This window comes from Bison bison, unplaced genomic scaffold, assembly GCF_000754665.1.
Source record: "Bison bison bison isolate TAMUID 2011002044 unplaced genomic scaffold, Bison_UMD1.0 scf7180017864064, whole genome shotgun sequence".
NCBI classification, from domain to species: Eukaryota; Metazoa; Chordata; class Mammalia; order Artiodactyla; family Bovidae; genus Bison; species Bison bison.
In genome coordinates, this window is record NW_011494636.1 from 2,813,660 (window position 1) to 2,822,020 (window position 8,361).

An 8,361-nucleotide genomic window follows, 5' to 3' on the forward strand; every position below is an offset into this window, starting at 1 on the left:
TTTCTGCTATTGTTGGCAAAGTATGCTCAGTAGGCCCTGGGGAACTTTGAGAACTAAGTTCTCAATAATTAATCACAATAATTATTAATCTAAGTATTAGATTAATAGTTTTCAAAGTGAGGTTCTAGGACCTGCAACATCAGCATCCCTTAGAAAATTGTTGGTAGCTCAAATTCTCTGGCCCTGTGAAGTGAAAGTCATTCAGTTGTGTCTGACTCTTTGTGACCCCATGAACTATACAGTCCATGGAATTCTCCAGCCCAGAATACTGGAGTGGATAGCCTTTCCCTTCTCCAGGGGATTTTCCCTACCCAGGTCTCCTGCATTGCAGGTGGATTCTTTACCAGCTGAGCCACAAGAGAAGCCTAGGAATACTGGAGTTAGTAGCCTATCCCTTCTCCAGCAGATCTTCCCAACCCAGGAATTGAGCCAGGGTCTCCTGCATGGCAGGCTGATTCTCTGGCTCTACTCCAGACCTGCTGAATCAGACATGTTGTGGTGGGGCCCAAAGGTATTCAATTTTACAAGCCCTGCAGGTGATCTGATGCATGCTAGAGAACCACTGCACACAAATCATCTCAGAAAACTGTAGCCAAATTTCAGGAGTCACTTGGGAAGGAGTAATATAGTGATGCTAATGCCTATCTGACCAAAACCATTGACATTTATGCCAGAGCCCACAGTGTAACCACTGAGATCTCTGACTTCTTAGTAGTAACGGACTCGAGATGTTTAGGAGAGATTCTGCCCATGGGCATTCCAGTGATTGGATGATTCTTCCTTTTTATTTTTTTTCTTCTCCTTTCTTTTCCTCCTCCTCCTTCTTCTAATATCTTTATTGAGATACACTTCATACATCATACATTTCACCATTTAAGGCACATAATTCAATGGCTTTGAGCATATTCACAGAGTTGTATCACCATCACCAAGGTAAATTTTGGAACATCTTTATCATCCAACAAGAAATTCTATAACGCTATACTATTAGCAATCACTCTCCACTTTTCCTCAATCCTTTAGCCCTTGGTAGCCACCAGTTTACATTCTGTCTATGGATTGGTCTAATCTGGACATTTCATGTAAGTGGGATCATTCAATATGTGTTCTTTCATGGATGGTCTTTTACTTAGCATGTTTTTCCCCAAGCTTCTTCCATGCTATAGCATGTGTCAGTACTTAATTTATTGTTATTGCCAAACAATATTCCACTGTATAGACATACCACTGATATTTACCCATCATAAGCTGATGGACATTTGGGTTGTTTTCAGCTTTTGGCCATGAACATGGTTGCTATGAACATTTACATACAAGTTTTTGTGTGGCCATATGTTTTAATTTCCCTTGGGTGAGTACTTAAGAGTGGAGTTTGGGGGCTATATGGTAACTATTGTTAACTTTTTAAGGAACCACCAGGCTCCTTTCCAATGCAGTAACTGCACCATTTTACATTCTTACCAGCTGTGCATGAGTGTTTCATTTCTCTGCATCCTCACCAATACTTGCTATTAGGGCTGAGTTCTTCTGAAAGCTGTGGAAAGCCATAGTCACTCTGGTGAGACTAAGCCTGGACCTGCTCCTTCCTGGCAGCTTCCTCAGAGATATAGTTCATTCTTAAGAAATTCTGAATATACTGTTTGCCCTGATCTCAATGGGAAACCCCCACACTAGCCTTTGAATCAACACTTCCCTTCAAGTGAATTATTTTTCGACTTTTAGGACTAGAGCCGATCCGGTTGTACATTGTCAGTTGAAAGTGAAAGTCGCTCAGTCAAGTCTGACTCTTTGCGACCCCTAAACAGTCCATGGAATTCTTCAGGCCAGAATACTGGATTGGGTAGCCTTTCCCTTCTCCAGGGGATCTTACCAACCCAGGGATTAAACCTGGGCCTCCCGCATTGCAGGCAGAATTTTTTACCAGCTGAGCTACAAGGGAAGCCAAGAATACTGGAGAGGGTAGCCTATCCCTTCTCCAGTGGATCTTCCCGACCCAGAAATCAAACCAGGGTTTCCTGAATTGCAGGTGGATTCTTTACCAACTGAGCTATGAGGGAACATTGTCAGTTAGAACAGTGTATATTTACAGTGTCACTCTAGAGTTGATCTAAACCTACTATTAATAGATAAAACCTGTTGGCTCCATGGACAAGGTATTAAAGACAGAGGACATGGCTCTGCCTAGTGCCTAGAGGAAGGTGATAGCCCCAGATGAACAGATATTTAACCTAAAATGTGGACTGAAAATTATTGGAGAATTCCAATTTTGCATACTTACTTTTTTCCCTTTTAAGTTCTGTGTATTATGAGGATTTGGCTACAGTTCTACCGACTGGAGTGACTTCATACCTATGCAGTTCTTTGTGGCTAAATGCGTGTTAAGTCACTTCAGTCATGTCTGACTGTTTGCCACCCTATGGACTGTAGCTTGCCAGGTTTCTCAGTCCATGAGATTCTCCAGGCAAGAATACTGGAGTGGGTTGCCATGCCCTCATCCAGGGGATCTTCCTGACCCAGAGATCGAACCCGTATCTCTTATGTCTCCCGCACTAACAAACAGGTTCTTTACCACTAGCAGGACCTGGCTATACACAGGGTCCTTATATACACACTCTCAGGAAAGCTGGTGAGTATCTGCTGAACCATTCATATCTTCCCTCCAAAAAGAATGTTATCAGCTTCCCAGTTTATCTGAGGAAGGTCCGAATAGCCCCGGCACACCCAGGCTGTCCTCCTCTTCCTTAAGCTTGTCTCTCTTTGTGTGATCCTTTGATTTCCTGTGATGGAACCCACCTTTTTGCCATTTGAAGTTAACTGTAAGAGCTAAAATGTTAAAAAATGCTCATATTGGAGGCAGCAGAGAAAGAGTAAGAGCCGAAGTTAAGGAGAGAAGATTGGGAGGGGTAGAATAAAGTGCATCTACTGTGTGCTGGATTCTCTACCATGTGCTTCACATTGGACAGGCCAGTTAATCTTCCAGCGGTTAATCTAGGATAACCATTTTATGGTTGAGGAAAATGAGGTTCAGAAAGCATTAGTCATTTGCCCTAATTTTTCATAGCTAGCTCAAGGCACAAAGGGGACTTCAATGAAATCATCAATCCTTTTCTCATAATCAGGAGATGATATTAACCAAGGTAGTGATAAAACCTGAAAGCGGTGGCACAAGATCCCTAGAACAGCAGAGGCTCAAGGACTCTAACCAAGTGGGTTAGAATTCTGGTTTTGCAAGTAAATGAAACTAGACCAGAGTTTCACGACATCAGAACTATTGATACTTTGAGCCAAATGATTCCTTGTTGGGGATACTGTCCTGCATGTTGTGGGATGCTGTGCAGCATCCCTGGCCTCTATTGAGTAGATGTCAGTAAATCTTGCCTCTGCAACATGTGACAACCAAAAATGCCTCCACATTGCCACCTGTTCCCTGGGAGATAAACTCATCTCTGGCTGAGAACCACTGAGTTAGACAAACCTGTTTCATTGTCTGTTAAACGAGAGATAATAACCACCATGAGATTGTTGTGAGAATCTCATCAAATTGTGGTCTGCCAAAGCCTTTGTAAATTCTAACGCTTGACACAAATGGAGGTTGTCATTATCACCCCAGAGAAACACAAGACGCTGGATAGGAGGCATCATTATGCAAATTAGTGTGATGAGCAGCCGAGGGCTCAGCAGGCAGCCGAGTGTCCCTGCACAGGCACGTGACTGGTGCAATTCGTTTGGGAATGAGCAAAGCTGGGAGCCTGTTGTTTCCCCACCCTCAGGGGCTGCAGTAGTCCATATGATGAGAGTGGATGGCAGAGGTCACTGAGAATGAGTTTGTGGGAAGAGATGTCAGGAGGACAGGGTTGGGCAATGAAGACTGAGAGTGAGGGACAAGAATTCAGGAGATTTGGAAGCAGCAGGCAGAAGGAGGAGCCTTTATGGTGGAGAAGGAGGACTTCGTGTGCACTGGGACCAAGATTGTGAAGGGGGAGCCAAGCCAGGTTAGTTCTGAGATGCTCATGAAAGGAAGGTGGCAGGTCTAAGTGCCTCATCAGTGCTCAGAGATCTGTGAGGATGAAGGAAGCCCAGAGACACGTAGGCTGCTGGATATATGGCTTTAGTAGATATATTATATGCTTGTAAGTGAAACAACATAAATCAGAATACACGTCATCAGGAGTTGATGATCTGCTAGAGAACATAGTAAAGAAATGTCCCATTGGGAACACATGGATACAGATGAGGAAAAAAGATAATAATTCAATCGGAAAAACACTTAAGGGCTGTCATCCCAAGTCAAATTTCCTAATTCAAAATCAGCCTCCTCATGCTTAAAACTCTGTGTATAATCCACATGATCTAGCAGGAAGTGGGCACTCAGTAAACATTTGGTCTTTTCCATTTGTGGGGCTTTAACATGATTCAGTTTATCTGAGCATTGTTGAATTGGGTTTATTATATCCATTTTACCAATTTGGAAACGAAGGCTTTGAGAGGTAATGCCCAAAGTTGCAGACATATTGGGTGAGAGGGTCTGAATATCAACCCATGTTTCCCAGTTCCAATCTGAGGATCCAGAAGCATACAACACTGCACTGACAGTCCCCAGGGCTTGGCCAGGTTTCTCCGGTAAGACTTGAAGTCTGTGTCCCGTAGGGGAGCAAGGTGACCAATCCTGAGGAATCTCAAAAGATCCAGCTCATGCACATTTAGCAAGCCCTGAAAGTGACTTTCATCTCCAGGGAGACAGTATTCCCATCATCTCGGCCAGTCGGTTCCCCAGCACTATCTGCCTGCTGCTCCTGATCACGCCTAGCTCCCTTCACTAAGATTCACGCTCTTACTCTCTTTCCCGCAGCGATGCATTTGGACTTCCTTTGGCTTTGTACAATCACTTCACCTCTCCGGGCTTCTGATACTGGACTTGGTCACCTAGGAAGCCTATTGTCTCTCCCAAGTCTAAAAACACAAGCCCACTACACATCGGCATTTCTCAACTTCAGGTCACCCCAGACCACCTGGATCCAAATGTTCCAAAAGCAGATTCCTGGGGTCCTATCTGCCCTACTGGAGTGCAGTCTCTGGAGAGGGGGCTCTGGAATTTGTCTTTTTAATGAGCTCTCGCACCCCCATTCCCACCACCATGATGTTCATACATAACCAAATCTAGAACCACAGACCAAGGGGCATATCCATTCCCTGAGAACAAGTGTGATTCATATTCTTCCCTAACTGAGTGAAGCAGAATAAGACAAGGTTCCTCTGCCCTGTACCTGGTGTGGCCCTGGCTCCTGGGCCTGTGGGCTGTGGTCAGGGCTTGGTCCTCTAATCCTGTGTTCACGGAGCCCACTCTGCCCTCCCGCTCCTGCTCCACCCATGCAGACAGTGACAGAGCAGAGGGGAAAACTGCAGGCCAGCCTTCCTCCCCTCCCCGTAGGCAGCCTGGAGCCAGGCGCACTGCACACTGATGACTCCTATTTCCCAGCCCAGCGTTATAAGATGCTGCAGTATTAACATCTACCCAAATCACTCAGCCCTCTTTGCAGGGTTGTGTGCGTGTGTCTGTGTGCACGCACAAGTGTGTGCACATTCATGCACTCATACATACAGCCCTATACTTTCCTTTTAATCTATATGAAATTAAATAAAACGGTATGTGGAAAGTGCTTGAGGAGAGGCTGGTATTAAAAAAAAAAAGAAGTCATGGTTTTGTAAGTAACGTACTGGATATTCTCATTTCACTTTTGGATCACTTCTCTTTCCAGCACTGCGCCCTGGGAAGGTTAATTCACTGAATGAGTGTGCCGTCCTGCCCTTGGGTCCTGATCAGGCTTGGCCAGTGGGAGGCACCAGGGGAATATGAAAGGGAGAGAAAAAGGGTCAAAATGTTAATTTCCCTGCTAAGTCCTGGTAAGCAGTGGCTGGATTTCTTTCCATGAGGCCTCAGCCTCTGTCAGCTGTCCCCTCTTCCAGGACAGAGTTCTAGACATCACTCTTTCCCTGCCCCTTCAGACCTGGGGGTAGGGTGGGGGAGCGGTTTTTCAGCTGTTTTTAGTGGAGCCTGCCTGGGTATTCACCCTTAATCCTGCTCAAACATTTGCACATGATTCTTTCATTTATTCTCTCCAATCATCTCTTTTGAATATGTACCTTTTTCTTGTCAGGACCTGACTGATATAAGTGATAACTGGCTGAATTCAATACAAGGGTGACTCTGAAACACAGTAACTGTCCCCAGCACTGGGAATGCCTCCAGAAGCTTGTGGCTCTTAGCTACTCAGTGCGAGAAAAATGTTCTCTTCAGTTGTGTGATGTTGAGAACCGTCAATGTGGTTCCTTCTTCAGTGGGAAGCCAGCCCCAACTCTACCCCCAGTCTTCTACCCTCGATGTTCATGCCACTCCATCCAAAGGCCCACCTTTGCAACCTGTGCCCTTTGGGAAGTCAATGTTAAATCTTATCCAGAAAACAGACTGGGAGTCCATTTGAGTTGTCCTGATGATGTGTGTGAGTCAGCCTTCTCTACCAGGACACGCAGTCTTTGTTCGTAGAGATCTTCCTGAGCAAAGAAAAATGGCATCTCACAGACCTGTCACTTACATCAGTATGTCTAATCGTGGCATGCACTTTTATACTCATGATATTGAATGTCATCTTTGTACACTTCGAAGGACAACTCTTCCTGGTTTTTTGGAAGGAGATGACTGATGCTGAGAGAGAAACTTGTCCAAGGTCGCTCAGCTGGTGCAGATAATCCGCTTTCAAATGTGGTGGAACACAAAGCTCCCAAAATGAAGGATCTCTCAGGATCACATCCAAATCACCTAGAGAGCTTGAAAAAGAATTGGAGATTCCTGAGAAATTCCTGGCCCATCTTCAGAGCCTGCTGCAGGTCCAGAGAAGGATCTGGAAAGGGAGTCCACAGTGAACTTGCTGGGTCCCTCCTCTCTGCCCCCTGCAAAATTTCTCTTTTAGATCTCACCTTAAATCTAATTCCCGGGGAAGCCTTCTGGACCTCCTTGACTCAAATTCCCAATCTCACAGCTTCACAATGCTGCCTAAACTTTTTTCATAGCTGTTATCACAATCATAATTTTATATTTATTTGTGTAATCATTTGATAACATCTGACTTCCACCACTAGACTATATCCTGTCGGGGCAAGTTCTGTGCCTCATTTTAGCCACTGTTGCGTTTTCTGTGCCTGGTACATCCTTGACATTCAATAAGTGTTTATCAGATGCTTGTTGACTGAAAACAGGATACTAGACCAAATGGTCCATGGGGTACCTGTCAAACAGTTGACTCTATAAATACTTGTTTGCTTCCTCTTAAGACATCAAATTTAGAATAAGCAGTAGCTGAGAAAGTATGGTTTTTCTGACTTACCATCACTTGACATGATCACAGTATATCCAAGCAGCTGCTGTCCAGTGATCGCCACCTGAAATGAGCCATCTGAAAGTAGGGGAGATGCCTGGGTGCTCACCGCTGCATCCTTAGAACCCATCCCAGGGACTGCTGCACTGATCCCAGATGCTCAGTCAATGTTTTCTTCCACAAATGAGTTCAAATAGGCCAACATCAATGAAGTAAAGGCACTGTCTGCTCCTCCTTTCTCAGTTCATTTTTCTCTTCCTCAGAAATGCCTCCAGGGGTCCTTGGAAGTAGGACTTAAACTAACATGTCCTTCTGGCTAGTGACATGACAGAGAAAACAGTCAACAATAAAGAGCATACCATATGGCAATATCCAAAATGAGATGACTTCAGGAAAAAAATGTGATTCATGGAGACATGAGGCAAATTTGTGGGGAGAAGAGGTGAATTTGCAAAAAGTGCCATCCTTTGTAAACCAAAGTCACCAGTGACATTGACTAAAAGACAATTGTACAAAAATGCAAGGAAGTCTTGGCCTTCCTTTTCAGGTGCTGTACTTAGTCGCTCAGTTGTGTCTGACTCTTTGCAACCCTGTGGACTGTAGCCCACCAGGCTCCTCTGTCCATGGGGATTCTCCATGCAAGCATACTGGAGTGAGTTGCTATGCCCTCCTCCAGGAGATCTCCCCAGAGATCAAACCCAGGTCTCTTGCATTGCAGGCAGACTCTTTACCTTCTTAACCACAAAATACCATAATTAGTGGCATGTAAAACCTATGTTCTCTCTCTCGTTCTCTCTCTGTTTGTATATGTGTGCATGTGTGTACAGATGTATCTGCTGCTGCTGCTGCTGCTAAGTCGCTTCAGTCGTGTCCGACTCTGTGCGACCCCATAGACGGCAGCCCACCAGGCTCCCCCGTCCCTGGGATTCTCCAGGCAAGAACACTGGAGTGGGTTGCCATTTCCTTCTCCAATGCAGGAAAGTGAAAAGAG

At 45.0% G+C, this 8,361-nt stretch overlaps 1 long non-coding RNA gene across 1 annotated transcript in view; it reads right to left on the bottom strand.

Moving 5' to 3' along the window:
• Positions 1-2,543: 2,543 nt before the first annotated feature.
• Positions 2,544-8,361, bottom strand: part of LOC104986221 — a 23,158-nt gene continuing 17,340 nt past the window's right edge. Inside the window, exons 3-4 of the long non-coding RNA XR_825009.1 lie at positions 7,380-7,686; positions 2,544-6,822 (exon numbers count right to left, since the gene is read on the bottom strand). This is a non-coding gene — a long non-coding RNA (uncharacterized LOC104986221). The remainder of the gene's footprint in view (positions 6,823-7,379; positions 7,687-8,361) is intronic.